This window comes from Scophthalmus maximus, chromosome 1 (genome assembly GCF_022379125.1).
Source record: "Scophthalmus maximus strain ysfricsl-2021 chromosome 1, ASM2237912v1, whole genome shotgun sequence".
NCBI classification, from domain to species: Eukaryota; Metazoa; Chordata; class Actinopteri; order Pleuronectiformes; family Scophthalmidae; genus Scophthalmus; species Scophthalmus maximus.
Genome location: NC_061515.1, coordinates 7,831,270 through 7,851,279, shown reverse-complemented (window position 1 = coordinate 7,851,279; position 20,010 = coordinate 7,831,270). Strand labels below are relative to the sequence as shown.

Sequence of the window (20,010 nt, the reverse complement as noted above, 5' to 3'; positions counted from 1 at the left end):
GACACAATGAAAGTAAACTGTATTAGCGAGATGCCTCGCATTCACGACATCATGCCCACCAATGACGTCACAGTTTGCACTGGTGCCAGTTCAGAACCAACTTTTTTCTGGTTTTGAACCAGTTTTTAATTATTTGAAAAACTTTGAACGGTTCAAAGTTTGGTCCGCGAACCTAAACAGAGCATGTTGGGTGGAAAAGGGCTTTCAGTTATTCAGTCAAATTTCCAAGGCTGGTATCACTCCTGCAATCCAGACAACATGTAAGGTGGCTTTGTGTTGCTTTCAACATTGTTATCAGTGTTAAAATGTATCATATTTAACCATGTCTGTGCTCTTTCCCTGCTGTTCTTAAGCTGCTAATTATTCACCTGATTAAATTGAGTTTGAAAATAATCATATCTTAGATGAATACGGTTAATGTGAAAACTAAGCACAAAACTATTATCCTTTGCACTTTTCCCCCTATTCCTGCATTAGTAGAAATCCAATTTAAGTTCCTGAAAGCCCTCATCCCTCATTCATACAAAAATTATTTGTGCTTTTTACTTCTGTGTGATATTCTAAGGAAAAGCTTACAGTAATTGATGTCATTACCATGCATCACCTGTCATCGCCTCGCTAAATGCACAGGGACAGAGATTCACCTAAATGGCGGTGAGCAACAGCCGTGCTCAGAGAAGGTGGAACTAGACAATGGAGTGCACATGGATAATTGTATGCATTTGTGCCTTTGAGTCACATACAGATGTGAATGAGAACGGAGAGAGAATGAAGTGAAGACAAAAAAGAGAGGAAATGGGAGAAAGGGAGAGGAAACACTAATGAGAGAGAAGAGAGCAATCATTTCTTCAAGTGATTGCATAGATGAGAGATAATTTATTATGAATGTGTGCCTAGCTCCCTTTGACTTAGATGCATTAGCTTTGCCCCACGACTGTTTCTCAAGAGATCGCTGGAATCGCAATTTAGTCCCCCGGTATTATGCAAATGGAACTGCTGGCCAGGTCCTAATTCATAGATTGCACTCAGTGGCCCCTTGCCAAACCATTGTCCCATAATAAATGATTCTTTCCCAGGTCTTTCCTCCAGTGAGGTTATTGGTATTTACAGCATTAAAAAAATCGAAGGGGAAAGAGAAGTGGAGACAAACACAAAGTGGATTTACCAGATCGATAAGACATTCTGAAAGGATTTAAAACTTTTAAACATATGACTGAAACATCATATCGATAAACATCGAGATGATGCTAAATTGAACATACAATTCACAGCTTATCATTGCAATTACTATTGCGATAATGTCACCTATCAACTGTACCGACGATTCGGTGTAATAAACACCTTTAATTCAACACAAATTAATTAAAGGTTCATGAAATGATCCTTCTGAGCAGGTAGAATTAAACCATCAGTGGTTTATGTGGTTTTAAGACTCTAGGGAGAGCTCAGACTGCTGTTGATATGTAGCCATAATGGTGCATAAGTGCACATGCATTCTGGGTTAAGTTACATTTATCAGAACAGGCCCACATATTGCTTATTGGTGAAACCATTTGTGTACGCCACAAAATGTGTGATATGCTGCTTAAAAATAAATAAACACAATTCTGTCTTTAACAGAAGCTTTCACAATTTTATTTTTTCCCCCCTAAAATATTCCTTCCATGCTTTACTGTATGTGCATCTGGCCTGGGCCCAAAGCCAGTGCTTCCTCACATATTTGCAGAATGTCATGGAACAAGACGAAGACTACAGTCGGGAAATGGTCCAAGCTGATATCATATCTGCCCCTCTGTATAAATATAATGTTGCCGTCTAAGGCGCATCCCTCCCAGATAACCTGTCTGCTGAACACAGCTGCTTCACACATACACACACGAGCGCACATAAAAACAAAAGTTGTTGTCTAAATATATTCATGCACACTTGCGTCCGCACACAAACACACACACACACACACACACACACACACACACAGACACACATGGACGTAGGGTGAAAAATCCGCCTTGGACATGACAGGAAGGCAGACAGACAGCCATGTGTAAAAATGCCTATCCATCCATCCCTTCACCCATCCACTTATCCAACCATCCATTTGTTCATCCGTCCATCTGTCTGCCAATTCGTTTATCGGTCCATCAATCCCCCCATCCATCTGTCTGCTCACCCATCCATCAAACTCTTGAATTAGGGTCTGAGATATCAGTTCCAACCTAGACGCCAGGGTGATATAGAGGGTTCATGAACGGATTGAAGAGATGTGAAAAAAGGTAAAAGTATTGACAATTTTCCCCAGCCCCACTCTGAGCTGTATAACAGTTAGTGAAGTCGAGGGAAAAGAATGGAAAGGGGAATACAAGCAAATGTTTCTGACGGTGGGCCAGAGCCAAGTTCATGCATGTAAGAGCTACTGTATATGGAGCCCCCAGGTAACACAGTGGGAGACCTCAGGGAAACTGGACCAATGTATAACAATATATTTCACGAAACACACTATAGTTATATGAATGTTAAAAAAATAGGTAGTAGTGGAGTAAGAGTGGAGGAATGTATGAGTATTTTTGGATTAGTTCTGTCCCACTTTGCAAACTAAAAGCTACAACTACAAACCCAAACAAAAGTTATAGCAGATGTGCACGGTTTGATGCCCAATGTGCAACTTTCATTAAAATCATGTTCTGACTAAGCGGCAACCCACCGAAACGTCACCCGTTGGTTTGGGAACCAGACAACGTAACTACCACTGGAAGAACAAAAGCCTGCTATCAATTCTGAATCTGCTGGTGAGTTTGCAGAAGTTTTAGGACATGACAGGTGAACAAACATAATTGAATATATTTGTTAAGCAGTTTAATGTGAACCCAGCTGATGTGCCTGAAAACCCGCAATAAGCTACAAAAACCCACCCCTGCTCAAGCTCTATTAAGCGTATGTACAGTACATCCTGAGGATTTTTCTGATTCTGTGGAGGAGTGCAAAGTTAGCAACTCCGTCGGGACAACCCGCTGTTGGGAGCAGTTTTCTTCAAAACAGACTCTTGCAAAGAATCAGCTTGGTCAAGACTGACTCACCCAAATCTTGGAAAACGTGCCTCATTAAAAAGACAATCAGGTCATCATATTAGAGAAGCTAGAGTTATATACAGTAAGAATTTAGGAATATTGTAGAGGCCGTGCCCCAGCATTCACAGGTAATCACCAAAGCGTCATTGAGAACAGACATGGGACCTGATATACTGTATCTACTGTCAACATTACATGTATTTCTTCAAATAATATTAATTAAAAACGATTGTGTCATCATTAACTAAACAGACGATTGCAAAACGTATTCAACAACATTCTTACAGAGAAGTGACTCATAGCATAGCTTTTGGAACAAACTAACAAACAAAAAAACAAAAAGATATTTATATTACAGAGCAGATAATGCGACATTAGCAACAGCAATTACTGTGGAATTGAGGCGAAGGATATGGAATCTTGCGTTTATGGTCAGAAATGCAATTGAGTTGAAAAAAGCATTTCTTGATTAGCAAGTATGCAGCCAGTCCCCATGGTAACAAGGGGCGGGATTGTGTGTGTGTGTCACGTGTTATTGATTACAGTTTTTGAATGTAATAGCCTGTTTGTAACCAGTCATTTTTTCAATGGTCAGTTTGCAGTATGTTGACAGTTTGAAAGAGTACATTTATCCTGAGATTAAGTACCTACGCCGCCGTGCCTGGCCCATTCATAGGCAGACCAGCATTAGAAGCGATGACAGGAGCTATTAAGATCAGACAGGTTTTGCCATGGCCCACCAATACACGCGCACACACACACAAATACAAATGTATTCTGCACACATGGAACATATTCACAATTAGTGTGTGTATATATGCCTGCGATATAAATATTTGTAGACTTCAACAGCTTGTACACTCACACACACACACACACACGCACATGAACTAACCTGCCCACAGCCAAGGTCAGAGGGCTGCAATATAAATGAGCATATTAGATCAAACTAGGAGAGGTTATGCAAATAGGATCCCTGCAATTAAACCAAATTCATGCATAATACATCAAGCCTCTGCACTGGCCTGCCTGTGTGTGTGTGTGTGTGTGTGTGTGTGTGTGTGTGTCTGTGTGTCTGTGTGTGTGTGTGTGTAAATATCAGCCTGTCTGCAGCCGTATATCCCTGGGACAAAAAGGGGTGTGGCCACTCATTCCTCCAAGAGTGGTACCAACACGATAGATAAATCATTTGGAATCCAAATTCCAGCAAAGTCAGTGTATCCCCACGCCCACCTCTCACATGCGCAAACACAGTGTGTGAAGACTGGACGTGAAAGTGTCACGTTATAAAGATTTACGTAAGAGCTCCGTGCACCACTTCATCAGGTGAACTAGATGGAGGAGGATAGAGTTGCTGTCAAGATGATCAGAAGTTACCAGAAATCAATAATACAATATTATCATGTGTTTTCATGTAATTCTGACAAGTGATGAGTCAACCATGTCAAAAATAAAGCAGAACCCCAGGTCTCCTTTTGTGAAAAGTCAGTGCATGGACAGACTAAACACCGCCTTGAAGAAATCATGAACACTTTTAGTCTATTTTCTATTTTCTGCAGTTGAGGTGCTCCACTGTCTCTTGTGGCCACACAGTATTATAACAACAAACAAAAATGTATTTGATCACTCATGCCTTCCGTGCCTATATATATATATATGGGTCTTCAGCAGATTCCATATCCAACAGATGACACTGACACAACGCTTATTTGCTTGAAATGTGTCTGCAAATAAATCATCATTGTTTAATATGGATATATTTTCAAAAGTTATTCACTATATATCCTATGTTGGATGAGCGCTCACAGCAGGCCATATGTTGTGCTTAATCATTTGAAAATCCATTTCACTACAATGCATGCATGCCAAGTCAAGATGAGAACACTTCCAAGCTCTGTTGGCTCTTTGGTGCGGTCCTCCTGTCAGCACAGACCACGCTGATAAAAGCATAGATCATATACATTCAAGTAGTAGTTAAGTGACTCTGCAGCACTTTGTTGCTGGGAAAAAAAAAAAAAGACAAAATAAGAATAACAGTAAAAACAAGCCTTTATTTGCTGAAACAAAAAAAAGTTAACAATTTTTTTTTGAAAAAATAAATATCTTGGATTGGAGAAATTCAATGCACTAAGCATATTGTAATATTATATCATACTATAAAAAAATGTTTTTCAAAGGATATAAAATAATTTTCAGTCATCAAATTATTAGCAGACTGTACACAGTATCTTTCTGACTCGGACAGTTGCTTACAGACTTCACCATTCCCTGACTGTCTTTTTATCTCACTGTAATTATGCTTATCCTCTTTTGGGGTGACCCCCACCCTCTCAGCCCCATTTGCCCCTGAAATCTTTATGACTCCATCTGGTTGTCATAGAAACAAGAAGTACGCCCGGCACATGGTCCCCCCCCCACCCCCCCTGAATACAATTAATATGCAGCCTGATTTATCCCTCTTTCTTAGGATGTGGTGCAGGGAGGGGAAGAGTGGTGGTTGTGAGGGGTTCTGGTAATTGGGCTACGGAGAAAAAAAAAAGGAGGGATAGAGGAAATGAAATTAGCAGTTTTTTAAATGCATCAAAATTTTGGGGTGTGATGGCGTCGGGACGTGAGGAGGATGGTTGCATAGATGGATTGATGGGTCGGGATCAAATAGGATAAGGAAGTGGAATGAGATGGCTTTAAATCAATCTTTAGCTCTCTGCAAAGCAGTTTTTTTTCCCCCTTTCATTTTGGAATTGTGACAGCTGTGACAATGTAAGGATGGATTGGTCGATGGATGTGTGTAAGGATGGTGAATTGAGTGTAACTGAAGAGGAGTGATGTGCTGTCATCCGTCTGCGTAGCTGCTTCAACGTTTGACTTTTTTAAGTTTAATTTTAAATTGGAAATGTGAATCCACAGAAATAACTGGACTCGGCACGCTTTAGTCAACATCAGCTCTTCACAAAGAAACAAAAAAGGGAACAAATTAGAAAGTACATCCCTTTACCTTTCTGCTGTGGTGAGGATGAATACGATCTAGGGCATTCTTGAAATAATATTAGCGATATGCACCATATACTCACTCTATATGCTTATATTTCTTTTTTTTTGTCACTCTTTTCTTTTGATTTTCAGTCCATCTCTTCTGTCTCCTTTCCATCAACTCCAGCAGCACACATTATACTCCCTCATTAGACACAACGTGAGAGTCCTCCAGCTGCAGCACAGGGCTTGATCTAACAAGGGGGCCACGACATAGAGAGAGGGGGGGGGGGCGCGCGGTGGGGGTAGAAGAAAGAAGGGGAACATAAGGAGGGGTGAGAATGAGCAAAAAGGAGAGATGAGGAGAGAAAAGAGAGGTGTGGGGTGGGGGGTAAAAGACGATGGAGATGGAGAGAGAGAGAGTGAGTGTGTTTGTGTGTGTGTGTGTGTGAGAGAGAGAGAGAGAGAAGCGGGAGCGAGAGCCAGGTGACAGCCACACAGAGGCAGTCGGGCGGAAAGAGCCCAATGCTGGAGCCAATTAATTCCCTCTACATGTTTTGAGACAAAAGCCTGTGCACTTGACCCTCCTGCGAGCGGAGGGAAGAGAGGAATGGGCGAAGGCATTGAGAGGAGTGAAGGTGACAAACTGTAGACTGTAGAACGAGTAAAAGGATCAAGGCCCCTGAAGAGAGGGATGGAAAAGGGAGACAAACAAATGGAGGGGAGAGCAAAACAGTGTTTGTGTGTGTGTGTGTGTGTGTGTTTGTGCGTGAGTGGGTGGGGGTGGGCGGAGTGGGGCTGAGTTGACGGTGAGAGAAGGTGAGGGATAAAGGGAGAAAACATGAGCATGGAGAAAGACGGAGAGAATGCAGCAAATAGAGCGAGAGATAGAAAAGGACAGTAACAGTCAAAGTGTGGAAATCAGATGCAACTTGTGTGTCTGGATTTAAGGGAAGGTCATCGTACCAAGGTTTTTTTTTGCTTTTGTTGTAAAATGTGTATATGCTTGGCGCAGCACCTCGGATTGGATGTCCGTTTAGGACAGTGGGTTGCACATGGAAATGTGGCTCTGATAAATTGTTTGTGTTTTTGTAAGTAAACAAAAAACCCAGTTATTTATTGTTTGTTTTTTTTATATACATTGGCCACCTCCACCGCCGCTAGCCTGCAGACAGGACATGATCAGGATGTCTTAATGGAGAGTAATCCAGTGGCAACCCAGCGTGACGTGATCTATTGGTTTGAGAACTGCCGTTTTGAAGCCTCGAGTTTAGCATTTTGACAAGCGTCATCTTGGTTTTTTGTAACCAGATAAAGAAGTGGCGGTGGCTCTGACTGACAGCACGTCCACTGTGCACCAACTTACACCTGCACCGATTGGATGGTGCACACAGAAGACTGTATATAAAAAAGGGGATGTAGTCACAGGGTTCAAAAAAATGGAGCCAATGCAGGAAGTGCCTGAAGCTTGTATTATCTGCAATCACCAGCAGAGGGCAACTCACTATTTGCAAAAAGAAGTCAGTTTCCACAGACGTCTGAGAGAAAATGACCCTTGACATTTTCCTTTATTTGAGTTCATGGACTCGATCGCTAGGTCCAAGTCTTCTTCAACGCAGCATGATGTTCATTTTGTAAACTGTGGTCTCATAAAGTACCCGCGTCCTTGACGACATCTTGCTACTGCAGCGGCGTTATGTCAGTAACCATATAATAATACCACCTGGAACCACTAGGGGCACGGAAGTTGTCTGTTGCCTCTTTAACCGGTGGGGTATTTAATATGAGAACTGCATGTAATGTAGAAATAGACTTGAATCTGTATTTACCAACTAAATACTTAGGCTTCACAACAATCGAGAAATAAATGACGCATTTCTTTGATACACTCAATTTATCTCTAGGCTTTCTATCTTCTGTACAGATTCATATTTTACACACGTTAGATTCTGCTGAGCTGACAAAACAGGGTGCATTCTTGTCGTGTCCAGTAGTCTTGACCAACTACTTCAGTGTAATGTTGCTTCCACTGCATTGCTAGTAATTCAGTAATATGGAATGAAACAAACATTTCAATGCACAACTTTTACATGTACACATGTAGTTTCATGATTTGGTGCTGTTACTTTCTGAATCCGAATACTCCCTTCACCTCTTAACACACAACGCCACATCTGCTCGTTACCTAACATTATGTCCACTTCACCTTCCGGGGGATCCATCTGCCTCCGTGTTTTTTTGGAAATGTTAGGTCCAATCGTTGCCAGATGTTCTTTTTTCTCGTTGGCAAGTTTAGAAGTGCATGAATGTGCTCTCTTCATGTTTTCATTTCGATGAAGTACGAGGCTCGTGGAACATCAGGGGTCAGGGCAGTTGTTTCCTCGAGTCGCCTCAGACCCGCTGCAGTTGCCTGAGATGAGGAACTTTCTTAAAGGCTAACGTCGGGGACCTAAAGTCTATTTTTAAAACACTAAATCTGAAAATCAAAGCGTCCCCCAAATGCAGTAGTACTCTGACTTGGTTTTGACATTGTGTCAGCTGGTGTAAAAGATGTGCTAAGTGTAACCTGGCAACAGCCCAGGCATCATGTTAGAGCAGTGGTACTGTGATGATAGCGTTTTTCTTTCTTTCTTTCTTTCTTTTCCTTTTCTTTTTTTAGTAATGCACTTGTTATTGGACCGTGTGACAGTAAAGGAACCAGAGGACGGTGATTCACATGACCGATTGCTGCCACCAGGCTTACGCTTTTGAAACAGCAGCTGGAGTGATGAGGGGATTAAGGGAGAGAGAGAGGACGGAGAAATAAGTTGTCGAATAATTATTTCAGATCAACAGTGACATCACTGCACATCTGTGAATAGTAAAAAAGTAAAACAAAGTTTTGCAGGCTCCCATAGGACATACCAACATAATTTAATAGATAAATAAAATTGAATCTAAATCCTGATTTTCAGAACTGAGAGTCTGTACTAACTGAGTTTTTGCTTTTTGAACTTGAACTAAAAAAAATCGCATCGCCGACAGGAAATCAAACTTCATTTTGGGAAATAATAATGATATAATTATTAAGGTGCTGCTACTTTCTGCCACATTTCTTTCCTTTTCTTTTTTGAGTCAGCATCCTTGGAGAGGAGGGAGAAGAGACCATGCATACTTGGGTGTGAATAAAACCCGGCAAAGCAAATTTGCCGAAAAGACAAATTAAAGACAAACAACTTGAAGATTACTTATCAAAAAAATAAGGACACACGTGTCTCCGTGGATATGATGGGGAAACAATAGAAAAGGGAATTTGCTGCTTCATTCTTTCTTTCTTCTTTAACTCTGTAATTTCCGTTCTTGTTGTTGTACCAAAAGTCAGAGGAGAGGAAAGAGACATGCTATCAAAAAATGATTGGAGGAGAAAATCCTATCATTTGATTGTCTGACAGACTGCGTCCGTCCCCCCCCACCCCCCACCTCCCCATGCTCAGCACCCCATGTTATAGGAATATCTCTCTGGGACAATAGACTGAAACAAGTAGTCTGGCGGGGGAGGCAATCTGATGCTGGAGATGTCATTAGAGGGGACCTAAGAGCAAGCGATTTAGCAGAGAGTGCCTCCCCGGAGAGCCGGTGGAGTCTGTTCTTTCACTGAGATTCCTTCTTAACACCTCTCTTTATCCCTTTTTCGCTCCCGCCTGCTCGCTGCTGTCAAATATGGGATGTCTTCACAGATTGAATAAATACATTTTAGCAGCATTAATGCATTTGGGGGGGGTGGGGGTTTGAGAGAGGATAATCTCTTCTGCACTCCGGCAATCATGTAGAGCAAACTTGGCTAATAAAAAGACTGCATCACAACTCATCAGTGTTTTCCATCTTTTAAAAACGCAGAGAAACACAGAAACAAACAAACAAACAAAAAACTTTTCAGTCACTGACAGTTGCACTGCTTTGAACTGGCTGCATGAAACGAGACAGTTTTTTTTCACTTTTTGTCCAGGTCATTTTATACAGACTTATACAATGGCCTTGGCTTTTTGATACAAAACAAGCCTTCAAATTTTTTTTGCCATAAATTAGACAAATTTAATAACTTTAAAAACTCAAATCATTCTGCAACAGAGCCGGGGTATGTTAATGTTTACCACAAATGGTCGTGAAGTTTGAGTTGCAGACACTGAGGACTCGTCAACTCTGTCACATTCAATTATTATGGCGAGGTTCTACCTCGGCAATCATCTTCATCCTCAACTTGAGTTTTAAATGCATGTCCAAATATGTACATCAACACCAATTTCCAATGCCATATAATAATTCCTGTGTGATAACATTTCCGAATGATAGCTGAGCTTTTGACCAGGCACCAGCTGGTGTGTACATTAGCCGTATCACACACTCTTTTATTACTGATTACTGCCCCCTGCTCTAACAAGAGGTTAACTACTTTGAGAGAGCATGTGCTCTGGAGTGTGTCCCTTATGGCAGACTGTCAGGGAGTGCGTGGCCAGAAATATGTCTGGCTGATCCGACTGCTCTCTAGCAACGTAATATGTCAATGTGTCACTTAGAAATTGAGGTTATTATTAATATTCGAAAGCAGGGGAGACACTCATGATGTGAACAAGAGCACGTCTGACCAACTGTTTGCAAGGAGCGGAATACACAAAGATGTCCATTGGCAGGCAAACGCAATTAGAGACGGAAGAAACAAAAAAAAAAAGAATTACACATTTACAGAAACCGTTGCAAGCATGAACACACACTCATCAGACAGCCAGGCAAGTCAGGTCAGCAGACCGTGGCATTATTAGAAATGCGGGCCTGACCTAGTTTAAATTCCCTTTATAGTGAGGATATGACATGCAACCGCGCCAAGACACACACACACACACACACACAGAAAATGTTACGCAAGGAAGAGGGGTAAAGTGGAGGGGATGAAAAAGTAAAAGATGGAGACAAAAGTGGTGGAGAAATAGTATACGGGAGAGATTTGAAGAGAGGGCGTGATAGGTGAAAGAGTGTGTAGTGACACAGATGGGACAGAGGAGGTCACACAGGATGTTGATGAAACTGGATAGGCAGCAGTTGGTAAGAGACGACTACTGCAGATGTGTAAGAAGAGTAGCCAAAGAGAAAGGCGGAGGTAAAAAAAAAAGAAGAGAAAGAATGGAAAAGTGAAGAGTGAAAGCAAGGACCGGAGTGCAGATAGCAGAAGTTTTGTGCTATTTGTTTAAGGAACAGTTTCACCATGTTGAGAATGTTAAGCGGCAGTCAGCCAAAGAGCCAAATTTTGACAATGTGACTTCAGTTTGGACCAATGCAATCGGAAAAAAAAACACCAAACTGTGAGCAGTTTAACGAATGTACACAAGATTTGTGTTTTTGCTTTACGTCTTTGCGCGGAGCAAAAGAAGCAGCAGTCGAAACATCCCGTCATCCTAAGGAAAAGCTGCAGTGCTCTCTACTGTTGTAGATTGCTGTCTGTTTTAAGTGTGTATTCGCTGAATCATTCGTCAATTGTTTGGCGAAGAACGCAGCATGCTGTCCTCGGCTGAAGACAATGTCTTGGTCGTGATTATTTGTGAGTGTGGCTTAGCGTAGGACATATGGTGCAGATAGGGTGTGGAGTAGGACAATGTGGGGCGAGCTATTCATTTTTGCACATCACATACGGAAACTCTTCTTATTGTTCCTGAAAAGCCGCTGCAGAACAGACAGACAACAGAGAGAAAAAAAACCAAGCGAAATGTCCAACCACAAACTGCGTGACCAGCAATTGTTTTTGGAGTTTTGGTGCCGTCGCAATCCAGGTGCCATCAGGCTCAGCTGGGTGCGATATGGAAGAGGGGCACGAATGCATTATTAATAGGAAGAATACAGAATCAGCGGGTGGACTTCAAGATTCAGTGATGACTAATCACATGAGCTGCTTGCATCCCCCTTTAAATGCAGCAAGAGAGGGAGAAAGACTGAAGCCCCAAATATTAATATATCAACCCACATATTATGTCATTCATGTTGTCTTCATTATACCTGTCACAAACTTACATACAATACTAACAACCATATACACAATTTCAGCAGACTCACAGCGTTTTCTTGGGTTGGACATTTCTTGTCAGACACTCACCTCAAAGATCGTGGCGCCCCCATTTTCGTTAACTCAATATCAGTCAACCGTCAATGTTCACTTTTTCTTTCCATGGTTTTCCTTTTGCTTTCCTCTCTTTTGTGTGTCACTTCTTCTCCGTGCCTAATTGAACCACTATGTTACTGTAGCACGTCCGTATGTCTGATCTATTCTCTGGGTATTTCTACCATCCGATGACACGCCATCCATCAGTCGCAAAGGCAGCAATACTTCAAAGATGGACACTCTATCACCAGGCCACTGTCAGAGGGGGGTCGCCAGTAGTGCACCCCCAGCCCCACTCCTATTTCACACGCGCACGCACACACACACACACACACACACACACACACATGCCCACCCCTTTTTGCCTGCAGAGGTGTCATTCTCAGCTATAACAACTTGCTGTGGAAACGTTTCTTCAGCATAGATCAAGGCTTCACTGGGGCCAAATAAATCATCCACTCAATGCGGGACATGAACGATGGGCTGACAACTCTTCATCCACGAAGATTCTGCTTCTTAAAAAGTTCGAGGAATGGGGCTGGTCTCCACGAGACAGAAGGAAGTGAACGACCGTGTCACACCTTGCCTTTAAGAAGATCGGGGATTTCTAACTTAACCAGGAGCCCCTTCTGACAATCTATAGCAGGATTAGGAATTATACGATCACAATTATTCCATAGAGTCAAATTTAGAAAGAGAATTGCACGCAATAAAATTGATGGTCTGATTTTTTAGTGTTCCTTACATACCCCTTCCGCTCTATGAATAAAGCTACATAAATCAACATGCAAACTGTTGTTGAAACAGAAGCAAAGCAGCTGCATTTCCAACCAAAAGTGGCTGGTTTTGGTATTAGAAGCTCTTGTGTTTTAGTCAAGGACAGTGGGTCATTTTTTTTTTAAATTGGTGTCTCTGGTTCTGCAATGGATTACTTAAACATGAGGAATAGAATTGCCTCAGTATAAGCAAAACCAATCATTAAGACAAATGAAGTGATCAGTGCACGAGACATCAATGACTCTTTAATCCCCCCCCACTTCAACATTATAGTCTGTCATCAGTGTGTAAATAGGCCTGCATGCTTTAATTCATATTATGTATGGAGTCCCCCTTTACCCCTATACTCTTTCTTGGATTTTCTATATTTTTATTGATGATGTCGATCTTTTCATGATTAAACTTGAATTTAACCAGTCGATATTCTAATCTGAAGTAATTGTCTGTCAAATCTTCATCAAAAAAAAGAAGGTATTGTGTCAGTGTTGAACTCGATTTGAACTTCGCCTGCACAACCTGCACATAGTCGTTCATATCTACACTGAAGCTCCTGGTGTCCCGGTGTTTTTCAATCTTAAGCATGTCAGTGGGCCACTACTGCTAAAGACAGTTCGCAATGTCTGAAGTACTGTACTAAAAGTGATATTTCCCCCCCCTTTCCCTTACTTTTTAAATAGAAAATGAATGTGCAGGACATCACTTTGACTCGCAATTAAATGTGGATGTAAAGGGTGATACATTGATTAATGGTGCAACTTTACTAATTTGAGGGCGACTGAGTGAAACAGATTGTTCGTGTGTGTGTGTGTGTGTGTGTGTGTGTGTGTGTGTGTGTGTGTGTGTGTGTGTGTGTGTGTGTGTGTGTGTGTGTGTGTGTGTGTGTGTGTGTTAAATACAGTACACAACATGCAAGTAAATACAGTGTCTTGGTGCTCACCTATGAACGTGCACCCTTTAAGTATCTGTCGTTCTGCCTCTTTTCCCTCCATTGTCTCAAACACAGGCCGAATATCCTCTCCTTTTGCTTTGTAGTTGTACACTTAGTACAATGACTGCTGCCTTCAGCCAAACATTGAACTATTCAAGCACAGAAAATAGATGTTGATTCATAACTTTAAGGGAAGTCAAACCTGCCTCGTTCTGAGGGCAAGTTCCCCTGGTTCCCCATGGTGCCTCTCTCTCTCTCTCTCTCTCTCTCTGTCTCTCTCTCTCTCCTCTACTTGAAAGCAGTATGTGCTGTTTTCAACCGACTCACATTAACTCCAAAGAATTAATAAATCCATTTATCTATCCAGGGGGTCACTGACACTGAGCAAAAGGCGGGGGTCCACCCTCAACAGATCTATCACAGACTCGCATATAGAGTGTAGCAGTTGCACCGTGGGAAGAAACCGTGTGAACCCTGGTGCAGGCACAGGCAGGACACGCAACCTCCACGCAGAAAGGCCTTGACCCCCCCCCCCCCGACAATGGTGACCACTGCACTACTGCGCCACCATTGCAGCTTGCATGCACAATGTCCAAGTCATTACGAGTCCATTAAGTAATCACCGCCATCCTTAGTTACCAGTTACACCAGCTCCTGTGCCCTCTGCTGCCGATGCTTGTTTTCTTGATGCTGTTGTTTGTCCTTACCAGAGTCATCCCTGTCCTACAGTGGGAGCAGAGCCGCTTACCTTCAACCTCAGCGAGCAGAGCACAAAAAGAGCAGGTGAAATAATTGGAATTGAGTAAATCATTTAGAGGGGATTTTTCATTTTAACTTTCCATAAAATATATTTGTATCATTTGGATACAGGGACGGTTGTCGATGGACAAGTTTGTTAGATTCTTGCTCAGAAATTACTGCTTTCAGTTGTTATTAGCGTAGATTCTCTGAATCACCAACATTTTTAAAGTATAACTGATCTATAATCTCATTCTCTTTAAAACCGACTACGTAAGTTAAGTCTCAAGTGATTTGTCATTGAATAAGTCCACAGGCTGGCTGTGTCTCCTCACAACCCCCCCAAGGTGTTGGCCTGACTTGCACTGTATTCAGTTCGTGTTACACAGTATTTGGTTGATGTAACTTTCCATCACTTGTCTCCTTTTTGATCCATTGAGTGAGGGGATGAGGTACCAGGGGAAATCTCCCATCCAACCATTAGTGCTTGTGTGCTCCATCTAGCATTCAATCATTCTTTGGAAGACTGGGCACCAAACAACGTACGTGCTCATTCTGTGCATGTCTCTGTGGCTGTGTGTATTGGCGCATGGTTTTCTTGGTTGTTTGTACACTTTTACTTATTTTTGATTCGGATTAGGTGCATGTCTGTTTGTGTTTATGTATTTTATATTCAATAATATATATATATATCATTATTTTTTGTGGATGCCAGTTGCTTGCCTGTATCTAGATGCTTCGTTGTGTGCAGTGATCAATGCACTGATCACTCAAGACTTGTGTTTACCTCACACAGGACAGCGAGAATGGAACTGATCATGTTGGGCAGCCTTTACTTAATAAGGCCAGCATCTGAAAAAAAAAAAAAAATAGCCAAAAGACATACACAAAAGCATCCACATGCATTTTGTCTACAAACAAAATGCATTGAGGAAACATGTACTCTCACTCTCTCTCACACACACATGCACGGACTCACTCACGCACGCATACATCCACCAAGAGCCATCAGAGCAAGGTCAAGCCTGACAGCAGGCAGATGAAGAGCCACTTAGGAGACCTGCCTCTTGTCTTTATTCTGTGTCTCCCCTCTGAGAGCTCTGTGCTCAGAGAGCCTATTGATAGAGAATAAACGATGAAGTCATACTCACTCGCAATGTCATATGGATGAGGAATGAATGGAATAAGCGTTAAGGTAGCGTAGAAAAGTAGAACATAATGGTGTAAAATCACAATTAATCAATGAATTAGTGGAGTATTAATCATGTTGGGTGTCTTCAGGAGATGCCGCCCAATCAAAGTGCCATATAAACCAGCCATTAACGAGAACGCAAGTACGGAGGCAAATGCCACGCGGAAATAATAGAAAAATGGAGTGTGGAAGAGGAAATGAACTTAAGATAAGGCAATCAATTGTGTGGTGAAGTATGCAATGCACAAAAGTACTGCTATCCACCTTAAGTCTGATTTAGAGAATAATAATACTGAGAGGACAAACGAGAATGAATAATGCTTCATGCGCAACATGAAACCCAAAACCAATCCTGCAACACGCCCAAGGTACACAGTGTCAGACCAAACTGGAGTTCGGAAATTAATGCTTTATATCATCAGAGCTTAGAGGAGGGATTTGAAGATTCAGTGTGTGTTCGATATTGTTGATTCTGCTCCGCGGAGCAGGCCCATCACCTCTAAAAACACTGGAGACCCACTGGTTCAGCGCAGATTATAAATATGCATGGAAATCAATACATATTTGGCAGTGGGGGAAGGAAAAATTGAGAAAAACACAGGAAGAGAGCAGAGGCCCCGCAATGTTCATCTTCATTTATTACACTCATTTATTCTCTTTCTCTCTCTTCCCTCTGCTGCACATGTGCACATACTCACTTCCCTACCTAGGCACGCACACGCACACACTCACACACACACACACACACAGACACACAGACACATACACATACGGACACAGACTCAGGCACAGACGCACATATGCATGCACAGCAAGAGAGAGGGAGAGAAAGAATCTGTCCAGATCAGCAAATTATCCATTCTTTTCTCTCCGACCGTCCCTGTGGGGCTGTGCAGTGTGTAATAGCAAGTGCACTCCTCTGACGATTAGCCAGACTGTATATTTGTCATTTCGGGTCCATAAGGGACGCCGGGGACTAGTCCGAGACACAGGTTCATTCATCCATTGACTTCCATCAGAGAGGTTATAGGCAAAATCCACAAGTTAACACAATTCAAATGATTCATTCGGTTGAATTGTGAAAATATAAAATAATCTTGAAAGAGAATGAATGCTTTACCTGCAGTGTGTCATCTTCAGCTGTGGTCTACTATTTGGTTTGATTTCCAATACGTACTCTAATATTACACTGTAAATAATTTATGTATGTACCCCCCCAGCAAATATGAGCACGACTTGCACAGACTTGCAGTACTGTAATCCAACAGTACATGCAGTACATGCAGTACATGCACAGCTACTGGGAGCTGCTTCTGCTTTGTAACTGGGCAGACTAAAAGTAGGCTTCAAGGTGAAATATCACAGTAGTTTGCTGTGGCCCAAAAGGATACATCTTAGCTTCTTACTCCTGTTTTATGACTAATAATGATGGTCCTACTTGTCTTGCTCCACCACCTCGCCACCATTCATTCGGCGCGCAATTTGCCGTATTTCCGTCCATCAAATGCCACAACACGGACTCAAAGTGTGCCCAAATGACCTCTATGCCACATTAACATTTGACAACAGACAGTATAAATGCACATTTGTGATATTACAACTTATCTTTGTTTAGTAATTGGTGACACTGGGTGGTTTTAATATGGCCCGGGGGGTCATTTGATACTGTAATGATAGCCGGTTGTCATAGAGGCTGGATCATTGTCACTCCTCCCTATCAGTCATTTCCTAATAGTGTGGAACAAAGTCAGTTCTTTCATAGAGGGGCAAATGGAACCACAGTCCACGTGTGCATGGTAGATTGGATATTGAATATATGTTGTTGGTTGTTCTTTTTTTTTTTTTAAATCAGAATTATCTCATAATGAAGTGTGGCTTGAGGTGGGGAAAAACAACTGCTGATATGAATGGTTATTTATGATTTAAACATGCTTCCAGTATAACTACATTTTGAAGTGTTGCATTTCAAAGTTGTTTTAGTTTAGACGTGTGTGGTGCATAAACCTCTGACAACCAGCTGTTTATTTCAAATACTTTAATGATTATCGCCGATCAGAGCACTGACTCGTGTTGTATCCTGTTGCATTTATATAAATACCGGAACTAGCTAGCTGGGGATATTTTACTTTACGTCCCTGCAGCTGTAATGTCTTCTTCCCACCATGACAGATAAATGCGTCCCCTGCCTATAGCTTCGTTATTGTCTATATTGTGAACCCAGGTCTGTAGTGGATTTTAATCTATCGTATATCCAACACAATGGTCTTTGTGATAGTAACATATGCACTGCGGTGTCCATGTACAGTACTGTACATGCAAGTCTGTGGATATTCTCATTCATCCAGGTCAGAGTACATGTATATGATTATTTTGGGACTGCATTCCACTGTTCTTGCCTTCTTCCCTTCCTTGCCGTATCTTCCTTTTTCACACTTTAAAAAAAAATGTGTTCTCCTTTTTCTCTCCCATCTCCTCACTTCACCTCTTTTTTGAATGTCCATCTCCCACTAACCACCTCTCATTATCTCCATCTCTTGCTCCTTAATAAGCCACTGATGCATACAAGCCATTGGCTTTCAACGTTCACTCCATATAGATCAAACAGGTGCATCATTAATCTAAGCCCTTTGCATTGCTGGCTGTGTGTAATGGTAACTGAATAACACACATTGTTTCCTGTGTGAGCCCGGGCATCCATATTATCTACCATCACTCCCTTAATAAATTACACCTGGAGATGTGGCATTTTGTCTCTTTGTGCCTGAGCATTGTGTTGCTGGGCTTCCCCCAGTGGATGGATAACACTAGTGTGTTGTCTAATTACCCCCTCCATCTCTCTCGGTAACGCCCACACATGGTCGCAATGGTGAGTTTTCATCGTGTTACATTTGTATAACAGACTTGATAAAGTGACCTAAATATAAAATAAAATGCTATGGAACTGTCCGAAGACCGTTGAAATGTTTATTTTTGTTGATACACTTCTAATACAGTGTTGTGTGTGTTAATAGGGCAGATTGCCTCCAATTTGTACTGTATTAGATGAAAAGCATCACAGTATGCCAGTGGATATAACTCACACTGTCTCTAGCCCGGCCGATATGGATGGTTAGGCGTATATATGTACATTAATGGAAACATAAATGCTTTTCTGCATTGTTTATTCTGTACAATGAATGTTTTCATACTGGCACGTATTAGCAAGAATAAACGCTGATACCGATGTGTCTGCAAAAGACTCAATGTCAGCCAATATTATTGGCCGACCGATGTGTCAGTCAGGCTCTACTCTCCTGTAGAGATAATTCAGCATTTTGTGAAATGAATTGTCAATCATCAGTCTTGCAGTTCAAATGATCCAGCTAATAGCTGATGGATGCAACAAGCTCCAGGGTTGGAGCAAGTTACTCATGGAAAGTGTCTATGCCTCATTTATCATCAAGGACAATTCAAGAAAAGGTAGGAAACAAGTTTAATCAGATGCTAGATGTCACATACTATGTCACGTTATAAGTTCCATCTTGTTGGGTACAAAGGTAAACACTTATACCAGCAATAATCACTTTTTTAGTCATGCATGCATCAACCTCCTCCAATCACTGGTCAGTGAATGCAGTACTTACTGCTTTCAGGATGATTTAGGATGGAGCTGTTTGACACTTACAGTCTTTGCAATAAGCCAGGCTAAACGTGTGGAGGACTATAGTCTCTCAACTCGAATCGATGTTGATCTATTCTAACTCTCGGTAAGACAGCAAGTCTATTTCCCAAAATGAGAATTCCTTTAAAAAGACATTGAGAGAAAGGCGTTGCGTTAAAACCCACAGCACAGACTGTGATCTTAGCAGATTGTGTAATACGCATTTTAACCTTGCAGTCTTTGCAGCATTTCATTTGTCCCAGGGCGCATCGCAGAAATACTCTCATCAGCCATGTCATCTAACCACATCGCTCCCCAGAAATAAATAAAAATTCATCAGACACCATCTGGAAGATTTTGGTTCTCAAAGTGACCCCAGTGAAATAGGAGAAGCAACTTTTTTTCTTTTGTCTGCCTGTCTTTGTTTGTTTCTTTTGTTTCTTTCTTTCTTTGACAAAAAATCTGATTGGTGATTACTGTCACCAAATGGAACCCTGTGGCTTTATTTATGTGGGGCTTAATAAAATATAGGGTCTACATTCCCATGGTAGCGCCAAGATGGGGTTGCCACCTATT

General features: G+C 41.7%; 1 protein-coding gene across 3 annotated transcripts in view; it reads left to right on the top strand.

Moving 5' to 3' along the window:
- nrsn1 (neurensin 1) overlaps positions 1-20,010 on the top strand; it is a 134,984-nt gene that overhangs the window by 40,014 nt on the left and 74,960 nt on the right. The window lies entirely within an intron of this gene.